The following is a 13,622-nucleotide window of genomic DNA, read 5'->3' as shown; positions in this document are numbered from 1 at the left end:
TAATATCGATAATATTTGCCGATTGGCATGGTTTCCAAATTGAAATAGGACATTTTCACTATGGCGTCATTTTACTACAACTACCAGAATCCTTCTGGTGTTTCTTTTCTCATGCTAATTAGAGCTATTGTTCTTTGCTCTTCACTGGGATTACAAAATTTGCATTTGAAAAGGAAAACGAAATGAATTTTGGTAGTTGTAGTAAAATGACGCCATCATGAAAATGGCCTATTAACAAGTGGCTGACAACCAGTATCTTTAGTTAAAAGAAAAAATGAAGGTCACGTGACCGGGACTTCTGACATCACCAGATGAAAGGCATACACAAATATTACTCAAAACTATGGTTGGAGCTAGGATATCCAGGATTAGGGTTAAGATCTAGGGTTAAGGTTAAGTTCTGGCCCCTAGGGTGATGTACGTGTGAGGGCTATGGTTTGTACGAGGGTAAGTCACGTGACAGCTACTCCCACCGAACTTTCACACTATTGGATAAATGCCTGTTGTCCTTTGGCTATCTTGAGTCTAAAATACTTTCTGATTTAAGCCGAAATTTCAAAATAACTTCCCCTCTTTCTCTGATTTCGTCCTTTCTTACAACGTTGGTCGTTTTTGGGCTCATGCCAACTACCCTCCCCCTCTAGTTCTAATTTCCTGTACTCAGATCTCTACAATACTTTGCAAAAATACTAATATCGATAATATTTGCCGATTGGCATGGTTTCCGAGTTGAAATAGGACATTTTCACTATGGCGTCATTTTACTACAACTACCAGAATCCTTCTGGTTTTTCTTTTCTCATGCTAATTAGAGCTATTGTTCTTTGCTCTCCACTGGGATTACAAAATTTGCATTTGAAAAGGAAAACGAAATGAATTCTGCTAGTTGTAGTAAAATGACGCCATCATGAAAATGGCCTATTAACGAGTGGCTGACAACCAGTATCTTTAGTTAAAAGAAAAAATCAAGGTCACGTGACGCGGACTTGTGACATCACCAGATGAAAGCCATACACCAATATTACTCAAAACTATGGTTGGAGCTAGGATATCCAGGATTAGGGTTAAGATCTAGGGTTAAGGTTAAGTTCTGGCCCCTAAAGTGATGTACGTGTGAGGGCTATGGTTTGTACGAGGGTAAGTCACGTGACAGACACTCCCACCCAACTTTGACACTATTGGATAAATGCCTGTTGTCCTTTGGCTATCTTGAGTCTAAAATACTTTCTCATTTAAGCCGAAATTTCAAAATAACTTCCCCTCTTTCTCTGATTTCGTCCTTTCTTACAACGTTGGTCGTTTTTGGGCTCATACCAACTACCCTCCCCTTGTAGTTCTAATTTCATGTACTCAGATCTCTACAATACTTTGCAAAAATACTAATATCGATAATATTTGCCGATTGGCATGGTTTCCGAGTTGAAATAGGACATTTTCACTAAGGCGTCATTTTACTACAACTACCAGAATCCTTCTGGTTTTTCTTTTCTCATGCTAATTAGAGCTATTGTTCTTTGCTCTCCACTGGGATTACAAAATTTGCATTTGAAAAGGAAAACGAAATGAATTCTGGTAGTTGTAGTAAAATGACGCCATCATGAAAATGGCCTATTAACAAGTGGCTGACAACCAGTATCTTTAGTTAAGGGAAAAAATCAACGTCACGTGACCGGGACTTGGTACATCACCAGATGAAAGCCATACACAAGCATTACTCAAAACTATGGTTGGAGCTAGGATATCCAGGATTAGGGTTAAGATCTAGGGTTAGGGTTAAGTTCTTGCCCTCAAAGTGATGTACGTGTGAGGGCTAAGGTTTGGACGAGGGGAAGTCACGTGACAGACACTCCCACCCAACTTTGACACTATTGGATAAATGCCTGTTGTCCTTTGGCTATCTTGAGTCTAAAATACTTTCTCATTTAAGCCGAAATTTCAAAATAACTTCCCCTCTTTCTCTGATTTCGTCCTTTGTTAAAACGTTGGTCAGTTTTGGGCTCATGCCAACTACCCTCCCCTTCTAGTTCTAATTTCATGTACTCAGATCGCTACAATACTTTGCAAAAATACTAATATCGATAATATTTGCCGATTGGCATGGTTTCCGAGTTGAAATAGGACATTTTCACTATGGCGTCATTTTACTACAACTACCAGAATCCTTCTGGTTTTTCTTTTCTCAAGCTAATTAGAGGTTTTGTTCTTTGCTCTCCACTGGGATTACAAAATTTGCATTTGAAAAAGAAAACGAAATGAATTCTGGTAGTTGTAGTAAAATGATGCCATCATGAAAATGGCGTATTCACGAGTGGCTGACAACCAGTATCTTTAGTGAAGGGAAAAAATCAAGGTCACGTGACCGGGACTTGTGACATCACCAGATGAAAGCTATACACAAGCATTACTCAAAACTATGGTTGGAGCTAGGATATTCGGGATTAGGGTTAAGGTCTAGGGTTAAGGTTAAGTTCTGGCCCCTAGGGCTATGTACGTGTGAGGGCTATGGTTTGGACGAGGGTAAGTCACGTGAGAGACACTCCCACCCAACTTTGACACTATTGGATAAATGCCTGTTGTCCTTTGCCTATCTTGAGTCTAAAATACTTTTTCATTTAAGCCGAAATTTAAAAATAACTTCCTCTCTTTCTCTGATTTCGTCCTTTCTTACAACGTTGGTCATTTTGGGCTTATGCCAACTACCCTCCCCCTCTAGTTCTAATTTCTTGTACTCAGATCTCTAGAGTACTTTGCAAAAATACTAATATCGATAATATTTGCCGATTGGCATGTTTTCCGAGTTGAAATAGGACATTTTCACTATGGCGTCATTTTACTACAACTACCAGAATCCTTCTGGTTTTTCTTTTCTCATGCTAATTAGAGCTATTGTTCTTTGCTCTCCACTGGGATTACAAAATTTGCATTTGAAAAGGAAAACGAAATGAATTCTGGTAGTTGTAGTAAAATGACGCCATCATGAAAATGGCCTATTAACGAGTGGCTGACAACCAGTATCTTTAGTTAAGGGACAAAATCAAGGTCACGTGACCGGGACTTGTGACATCACCAGATGAAAGCCATACACAAGCATTACTCAAAACAGTGGTTGGAGCTAGGATATCCAGGATTAGGGTTAAGATCTAGGGTTAAGGTTAAGTTCTGGCCCCTACGGTGATGTACGTGTGAGGGCTATGGTTTGGACGAGGGTAAGTCACGTGACAGACACTCCCACCCAACTTTGACACTATTGGATAAATGCCTGTTGTCCTTTGGCTATCTTGAGTCTAAAATACTTTCTCTTTTAAGCTGAAATTTCAAAATAACTTCCCCTCTTACTCTGATTTCGTCCTTTCTTACAACGTTGGTCATTTTTAGGATCATGCCAACTACCCTCCCCCTCTAGTTCTAAATTCCTGTACTCAGATCTCTACAATACTTTGCAAAAATACTAATATCGATAATATTTGCCGATTGGTATGGTTTCCGAGTTGAAATAAGACATTTTCACTATGGCGTCATTTTACTACAACTACCAGAATCCTTCTGGTTTTTCTTTTCTCATGCTAATTAGAGCTAATGTTCTTTGCTCTCCACTGGGATTAAAAAATTTGCATTTGAAAAGGAAAACGAAAGGAATTCTGGTAGTTGTAGTAAAATGACGCCATCATGAAAATGGCCTATTAACGATTGGCTGACAACCAGTATCTTTAATTAAGGGAAAAAATCAAGGTCACGTGACCCGGACTTGTGACATCAGCAGATGAAAGCCATACACAAGTATTACTCAAAACTATGGTTGGGGCTACGATATCCAGGATTAGGGTTAAGATCTAGGGTTAAGGTTAAGTTCTGGCCCCTAGGGTGATGTGCGTGTGAGGGCTATGGGTTGGACGAGGGTAAGTCACGTGACAGACACTCCCACCCAACTTTGACACTATTGGATAAATACCTGTTGTCCTTTGGCTATCTTGAGTCTAAAATACTTTATCATTTAAGCCCAAATTTCAAAATAACTTGCCCTCTTACTCTGATTTCGTCCTTTCTTACAACGTTGGTCATTTTTGGGCTCATGCCAACTACCCTCCAGCTCTAGTTCTAATTTCCTGTACTCAGATCTTTACAATACTTTGCAAAAATACTAATATCGATAATATTTGCCGATTGGCATGGTTTCCAAATTGAAATAGGACATTTTCACTATGGTGTCATTTTACTACAACTACCAGAATCCTTCTGGTTTTTCTTTTCTCATGCTAATTAGAGCTATTGTTCTTTACTCTCCACTGGGATTACAAAATTTGCATTTGAAAAGGAAAACGAAATGAATTCTGGTAGTTGTAGTAAAATGACGCCATCATGAAAATGGCCTATTAACGAGTGGCTGACAACCAGTATCTTTAGTTAAGAGAACAAATCAAGGTCACGTGACCGGGACTTGTGACATCACCAGATAAAAGCCATACACCAATATTACTCAAAACTATGGTTGGAGCTAGGATATCAAGGATTAGGGTTAAGATCTAGGGTTAACGTTAAGTTCTGGCCCCTAGGGTAATGTACGTGTGAGGACTATGGTTTGTACGAGAGTAAGTCACGTGACAGACACTCCCACCCAACTTTTACTTTATTGGATAAATGCCTGTTGTCCTTTGGCTATCTTGAGTCTAAAATACTTTTTAATTTTAGCCCAAATTTTAAAATATTTTGCCCTCTTACTCTGATTTCGTCCTTTCTTACAACGTTGGTCATTTTTGGGCTCATGCCAACTACCCTCCCCTTCTAGTTCTAATTTCCTGTACTCAGATCTCTACAATACTTTGCAAAAATACTAATATCGATAATATTTGCCGATTGGCATGGTTTCCGAGTTGAAATAGGACATTTTCACTATGGCGTCATCTTACTACAACTACCAGAATCCTTCTGGTTTTTCTTTTCTCATGCTAATTAGAGCTAATGTTCTTTGCTCTCCACTAGGATTACAAAATTTGCATTTGAAAAGGAAAACAAAATGAATTCTGGTAGTTGTAGTAAAATGACGCCATCATGAAAATGGCCTATTAACGAGTGGCTGACAACCAGTATCTTTAGTTAAGGGAAAAGATCAAGGTCACGTGACCGGGACTTGTGACATCACCAGATGAAAGCCATACACTAATATTACTCAAAACTATGGCTGGAGCTATGATATCCAGGATTAGGGTTAAGATCTAGGGTTGACGTTAAGTTCTGGCCGCTAGGGTAATGTAGGTGTGAGGACTATGGTTTGTACGAGGGTAAGTCACGTGACAGACACTCCCACCCAACTTTGACACTATTGGATAAATGCCTGTTGTCCTTTGGCTATATTGAGTCTAAAATACTTTTTCATTTAAGCCCAAATTTCAAAATAACTTCCTCTCTTACTCTGATTTCGTCCTTTCTTAAAACGTTGGTCATTTTTAGGATCATGCCAACTACCCTCCCCCTCTAGTTCTAATTTCCTGTACTCAGATCTCTACAATACTTTGCAAAAATACTAATATCGATAATATTTGCCGATTGGTATGGTTTCCGAGTTGAAATAGGACATTTTCACTATGGCGTTATTTTACTACAACTACCAGAATCCTTCTGGTTTTTCTTTTCTCATGCTAATTAGAGCTAATGTTCTTTGCTCTCCACTGGGATTACAAAATTTGCATTTGAAAAGGAAAACGAAATGAATTCTGGTAGTTGTAGTAAAATGACGCCATCATGAAAATGGCCTATTAACGAGTGGCTGACAACCAGCATCTTTAGTTAAGGGAAAAAAATCAAGGTCACGTGACCGGGACTTGTGACATCACCAGATGAAGGCCATACACAAGCATTACTCAAAACTATGGTTGGAGCTAGGATATTTGGGATTAGGGTTAAGGTCTAGGGTTAAGGTTAAGTTCTGGCCCCTAGGGTGATGTACGTGTGAGGGCTATGGTCTGGACGAGGGTAAGTCACGTGACAGACACTCCCACCCAACTTTCACACTATTGGATAAATGCCCGTTGTCCTTTGGCTATCTTGAGTCTAAAATACTTTTTCATTTAAGGAGAAGTTTCAAAATAACTTCCCCTCTTACTCTGATTTCGTCCTTTCTTACAACGTTGGTCATTTTGGGCTCATGCCAACTACCCTCCCCCTCTAGTTCTAATTTCCTGTACTCAGATCTCTACAATACTTTGCAAAAATACTAATATCAATAATATTTGCCGATTGGCATGGTTTCCGAGTTGAAATAGGACATTTTCACTATGGCGTCATTTTACTACAACTACCAGAATCCTTCTGGTTTTTCTTTTCTCATGCTAATTAGAGCTATTGTTCTTTGCTCTCCACTGGGATTACAAAATTTGCATTTGAAGAGGAAAACGAAATGAATTCTGGTAGTTGTAGTAAAATGATGCCGACATGAAAATGGCCTATTAACGAGTGGTTGACAACCAGTATCTTTAGTTAAGGGAAAAAATTCAAGGTCACGTGACCGGGACTTGTGACATCACCAGATGAAAGCCATACACAAGCATTACTCAAAACTATGGTTGGAGCTAGGATATTTGGGATTAGGGTTAAGGTCTAGGGTTAAGGTTAAGTTCTGGCCCCTAGGGTGATGTACGTGTGAGGGCTATGGTTTGGACGAGGGCAAGTCACGTGACAGACACTCCCACCCAACTTTGACACTATTGGATAAATGCCTGTTGTCCTTTGGCTATCTTAAGTCTAAAATACTTTTTCATTTAAGCAGAAATTTCAAAATAACTTCCCCTCTTACTCTGATTTCGTCCTTTCTTACAACGTTGGTAATTTTTGGGCTCATGCCAACTACCCTCCCCTTCTAGTTCTAATTTCCTGTACTCAGATCTCTACAATACTTTGCAAAAATACTAATATCGATAATATTTGCCGATTGGCATGGTTTCCAAATTGAAATAGGACATTTTCACTATGGCGTCATTTTACTACAACTACCAGAATCCTTCTGGTTTTTCTTTTCTCATGCTAATTAGAGCTATTGTTCCTTGCTCTCCACTGGGATTACAAAATTTGCATTTGAAAAGGAAAAGGAAATGAATTCTGGTAGTTGTAGTAAAATGACGCCATCATGAAAATGGCCTATTAACGAGTGGCTGACAACCAGTATCTTTAGTTAAGGGAAAAAATCAAGGTCATGTGACCGGGACTTGGTACATCACCAGATGAAAGCCATACACAAGCATTACTCAAAACTATGGTTGGAGCTAGGATACCCAGGATTAGGGTTAAGATCTAGGGTTAAGGTTAAGTTTTGGCCCCTAAAGTGATGTATGTGTGAGGGATATGGTTTGGACGAGGGTAAGTCACGTGACAGACACTCCCACCCAACTTTGACACTATTGGATAAATGCCTGTTGTCCTTTGGCTATCTTGAGTCTAAAATACTTTTTCATTTAAGCCCAAAGTTCAAAATAACTTTCCCTCTTACTCTGATTTCGTCCTTTCTTAAAACGTTGGTCAATTTTAGGCTCATGCCAACTACCCTCCCCCTCTAGTTCTAATTTCCTGTACTCAGATCTCTACAATACTTTGCAAAAATACTAATATCGATAATATTTGCCGATTGGTATGGTTTCCGAGTTGAAATAGGACATTTTCACTATGGCGTTATTTTACTACACCTACCAGAATCCTTCTGGTTTTTCTTTTCTCATACTAATTAGAGCTAATGTTCTTTGCTCTCCACTGGGATTACAAAATTTGCATTTGAAAAGGAAAACGAAATGAATTCTGGTAGTTGTAGTAAAATGACGCCATCATGAAAATAGCCTATTCACGAGTGGCTGACAACCAGTATCCTTAGTTAAGGGAAAAAATAGAGGTCACGTTACCGGGACTTGTGACATCACCAGATGAAAGCCATACACAAGCATTACTCAAAACTATGGTTGGAGCTAGGATATTCGGGATTAGGGTTAAGATCTAGGGTTAAGGTTAAGTTCTGGCCACTAGGGTGATGTACCTGTGAGGGCTATGGTTTGGACCAAGGTAAGTCACGTGACAGACACTCCCACCCAACTTTGACACTATTGGATAAATGCCTGTTGTCCTTTGGCTATCTTGAGTCTAAAATACTTTCTCATTTAAGCCGAAATTTCAAAATAACTTCCCCTCTTTCTCTGATTTCGTCCTTTCTTACAACGTTGGTCATTTTTGGGCTCATGCCAACTATCCTCCCCCTCTAGTTCTAATTTCCTGTACTCAGATCTCTACAATACTTTGCAAAAATACTAATATTGATAATATTTGCCGATTGGCATGGTTTCCAAATTGAAATAGGACATTTTCACTATGGCGTCATTTTACTACAACTACCAGAATCCTTCTGGTTTTTCTTTTCTCATGCTAATTAGAGCTATTGTTCTTTGCTCTCCACTGGGATTACAAAATTTGCATTTGAAACGGAAAACGAAATGAATTCTGGTAGTTGTAGTAAAATGACGCCATCATGAAAATGGCCTATAAACGATTGGCTGACAACCAGTATCTTTAGTTAAGGGAAAAAATCAAGGTCACGTGACCCGGACTTGTGACATCAGCAGATGAAAGCCATACACAAGTATTACTCAAAACTATGGTTGGAGCTAGGATATCCAGGATTAGGGTTAAGATCTAGGGTTAAGGTTAAGTTCTGGCCCCTAGGGTGATGTGCGTGTGAGGGCTATGGTTTGGACGAGGGTAAGTCACGTGACAGACACTCCCACCCAACTTTGACACTATTGGATAAATGTCTGTTGTCCTTTGGCTATCTTGAGTCTAAAATACTTTTTCATTTAAGCCCAAATTTCAAAATAACTTGCCCTCTTACTCTGATTTCGTCCTTTCTTACAACGTTGGTCATTTTTGGGCTCATGCCAACTACCCTCCCCCTCTAGTTCTAATTTCCTGTACTCAGATCTCTACAATACTTTGCAAAAATACTAATATCGATAATATTTGCCGATTGGCATGGTTTCGAAATTGAAATAGGACATTTTTACTATGGCGTCATTTTACTACAACTACCAGAATTCATTTCGTTTTCCTTTTCAAATGCAAATTTTGTAATCCCAGTGGAGAGCAAAGAACAATAGCTCTAATTAGCATGAGAAAAGAAAAACCAGAAAAATTCTGGTAGTTGTAGTAAAATGACGCCATCATGAAAATGGCCTATTAACGAGTGGCTGACAACCAGTATCTTTAGTTAAGAGAAAAAATCAAGGTCACGTGACCGGGACTTGTGACATCACCAGATGAAAGCCATACACCAATATTACTCAAAACTATGGTTGGAGTTAGGATATCAAGGATTAGGGTTAAGATCTAGGGTTAACGTTAAGTTCTGGCCCCTAGGGTAATGTACGTGTGAGGACTATGGTTTGTACGAGGGTAAGTCACGTGACAGACACTCCCACCCAACTTTGACACTATTGGATAAATCCCTGTTGTCCTTTGGCTATCTTGAGTCTAAAATACTTTCTCATTTAAGCTGAAATTTCAAAAAAACTTCCCCTCTTACTCTGATTTCGTCCTTTCTTAAAACGTTGGTCATTTTTAGGATCATGCCAACTACCCTCCCCCTGTAGTTCTAATTTCCTGTACTCAGATCTCTACAATACTTTGCAAAAATACTAATATCGATAATATTTGCCGATTGGTATGGTTTCCCAGTTGAAATAGGACATTTTCACTATGGCGTCATTTTACTACAACTACCAGAATCCTTCTCGTTTTTGTTTTCTCATGCTAATTAGAGCTATTGTTCTTTGCTCTCCACTGGGATTACAAAATTTGCATTTGAAAAGGAAAACGAAATCAATTCTGGTAGTTGTAGTAAAATGACGCCATCATGAAAATGGCCTATTAACGAGTGGCTGACAACCAGTATCTTTAGTTAAGGGAAAAAATCAACGTCACGTGACCGGGACTTGTGACATCACCAGATGAAAGCCATACACCAATATTACTCAAAACTATGGTTGGAGCTAGGATATCCAGGATTAGGGTTAAGATCTAGGGTTAACGTTAAGTTCTGGCCCCTAGGGTGATGTACGTGTGAGGGCTATGGTTTGGACGAGGGTAACTCACGTGACAGACACTCCCACCCAACTTTCACCTATTGGATAAATGCCTGTTGTCCTTTGGCTATCTTGAGTCTAAAATACTTTTTCATTTAAGCCGAAATTTCAAAATAACTTTCCCTCTTACTCTGATTTCGTCCTTTCTTACAACGTTGGTCATTTTTAGGCTCATGCCAACTACCCTCCTCCTCTAGTTCTAATTTCCTGTACTCAGATCTCTACAATACTTTGCAAAAATACTAATATCGATAATATTTGCCGATTGGCATGGTTTACGAGTTGAAATAGGACATTTTCACTATGGCGTCATTTTACTACAACTACCAGAATCCTTCTGGTTTTTCTTTTCTCATGCTAATTAGAGCTATTGTTCTTTGCTCTCCACTAGGATTACAAAATTTGCATTTGAAAAGGAAAACGAAATGAATTCTAGTAGTTGTAGTAAAATGACCCCATCATGAAAATGGCCTATTAACGAGTGGCTGACAACCAGTATCTTTAGTTAAAGGAAAAAATCAAGGTCACGTGACCGGGACTTCTGACATCACCAGATGAAAGCCATACACAAACATTACTCAAAACTATGGTTGGAGCTATGATATCCAGGATTAGGGTTAAGATCTAGGGTTAAGGTTAAGTTCTGACCCCTAGGGTGATGTACATGTGAGGGCTATGGTTTGGACGATAGTAAGTCACGTGACAGACACTCCCACCCAACTTTGACACTATTGGATAAATGCCTGTTGTCCTTTGGCTATCTTGAGTCTAAAATACTTTTTAATTTTAGCCCAAATTTCAAAATAACTTCCCCTCTTACTCTGATTTCGTCCTTTCTTACAACGTTGGTCATTTTTGGGCTCACGTCAACTACCCTCCCCCTCTAGTTCTAATTTCCTGTACTCAGATCTCTACAATACTTTGCAAAAATACTAATATCCATAATATTTGCCGATTGGCATGGTTTCCGAGTTGAAATAGGACATTTTCACTATGGCGTCATTTTACTACAACTACCAGAATCCTTCTGGTTTTTCTTTTTTCATGCTAATTACAGCAATTGTTCTTTGCTCTCCACTAGGATTACAAAATTTGCATTTGAAAAGCAAAAAGGAGATGAATTCTGGTAGTTGTAGTAAGATGACGCCATCATGAAAATGGCCTATTAACGAGTGGCTGACAACCAGTATCTTTAGTTAAGGGAAAAAATCAAGGTCATGTGACCGGGACTTGGTACATCACCAGATGAAAGCCATACACAAGCATTACTCAAAACTATGGTTGGAGCTAGGATACCCAGGATTAGGGTTAAGATCTAGGGTTAAGGTTAAGTTCTGGCTCCTAAAGTGATGTATGTGTGAGGGATATGGTTTGGACGAGGGTAAGTCACGTGACAGACACTCCCACCCAACTTTGACACTATTGGATAAATGCCTGTTGTCCTTTGGCTATCTTGAGTCTAAAATACTTTTTCATTTAAGCCCAAATTTCAAAATAACTTTCCCTCTTACTCTGATTTCGTCCTTTCTTACAACGTTGGTCATTTTTAGGCTCATGTCAACTACCCTCCCCCTCTAGTTCTAATTTCCTGTACTGAGATCTCTACAATACTTTGCAAAAATACTAATATCGATAATATTTGCCGATTGGCATGGTTTCCGAGTTGAAATAGGACATTTTCACTATGGCGTCATTTTACTACAACTACCAGAATTCTTCTGGTTTTTCTTTTCTCATGGTAATTAGAGCTATTATTCTTTGCTCTCCACTGGGATTACAAAATTTGCATTTGAAAAGGAAAACGAAATCAATTCTGGTAGTTGTAGTAAAATGATGCCATCATGAAAATGGCCTATTAACGAGTGGCTGACAACCCGTATCTTTAGTTAAGGGGAAAAATCAAGGTCACGTGACGGGGACTTGTGACATCACCAGATGAAAGCCATACACAAGCATTACTCAAAACTATGGTTGGAGCTACGATATTCGCGATTAGGGTTAAGATCTAGGGTTAATGCTAAGTTCTGGCACCTAAGGTGATGTGCGTGTGAGGGCTATGGTTTGGACGAGGGTAAGTCACGTGACAGACACTCCCACCCAACTTTGACACTATTGGATAAATGCCTGTTGTCCTTTGGCTATCTTGAGTCTAAAATACTTTTTCATTTAAGCCCAAATTTCAAAATAACTTTCCCTCTTACTCTGATTTCGTCCTTTCTTACAACGTTGGTCATTTTTGGGCTCATGCCAACTACCCTCCCCCTCTAGTTCTAGTTTCCTGTACTCAGATCTCTACAATACTTTGCAAAAATACTAATATCGATAAAATTTGCCGATTGGCATGGTTTCCGAGTTGAAATAGGACATTTTCACTATGGCGTCATTTTACTACAACTACCAGAATCCTTCTGGTTTTTCTTTTTTCATGCTAATTAGAGCTATTGTTCTTTGCCCTCCGCTAGGATTACAAAATTTGCATTTGAAAAGGAAAACGAAATCAATTCTGGTAGTTGTAGTAAAATGACGCCATCATGAAAATGGCCTATTAACGAGTGGCTGACAACCAGTATCTTTAGTTAAGGGAAAAAATCAAGGTCACGTGACCGGGACTGGTGACATCACCAGATGAAAGCCATACACAACCATTACTCAAAACTATGGTTGGAGCTAGGATATCCAGGATTATGGTTAAGATCTAGGGTTAAGGTTAAGTTCTGGCCCCTAGGGTAATGTACGTGTGAGGACTATGGTTTGTACGAGAGTAAGTCACGTGACAAACACTCCCACCCAACTTTTACTTTATTGGATAAATACCTGTTGTCCTTTGGCTATCTTGAGTCTAAAATACTTTTTAATTTTAGCCCTAATTTTAAAATAACTTCCCCTCTTACTCTGATTTCGTCCTTTCTTACAACGTTGGTCATTTTTGGGCTCATGCCAACTACCCTCTCCCTCTAGTTCTAATTTCCTGTACTCAGATCTCTACAATACTTTGCAAAAATACTAATATCGATAATATTTGCCGATTGGCATGGTTTCCGAGTTGAAATAGGACATTTTTACTATGGCGTCATCTTACTACAACTACCAGAATCCTTCTGGTTTTTCTTTTCTCATGCTAATTAGAGCTATTGTTCTTTGCTCTCCACTAGGATTACAAAATTTGCATTTGAAAAGGAAAACAAAATGAATTCTGGTAGTTGTAGTAAAATGATGCCATCATGAAAATGGCCTATTCACGAGTGGCTGACAACCAGTATCTTTAGTTAAGGGAAAAAATCAAGGTCATATGACCGGGACTTGTGACATCACCAGATGAAAGCCATACACAAGCATTACTCAAAACTATGGTTGGAGCTAGGATATTCGGGATTAGGGTTAAGGTCTAGGGTTAAGGTTAACTTCTGGCCCCTAGGGTGATGTACGTGTGAGGGCTATGGTTTGGACGAGGGTAAGTCACGTGACAGACACTCCCACCCAACTTTGACACTATTGGATAAATGCCTGTTGTCGTTT

The sequence above is a fragment of the Pavona decussata genome, unplaced genomic scaffold (assembly GCF_977016875.1).
Source record: "Pavona decussata unplaced genomic scaffold, jaPavDecu1.1 SCAFFOLD_34, whole genome shotgun sequence".
NCBI lineage: Eukaryota > Metazoa > Cnidaria > Anthozoa > Scleractinia > Agariciidae > Pavona > Pavona decussata.
This window is presented reverse-complemented; position numbering follows the sequence as displayed.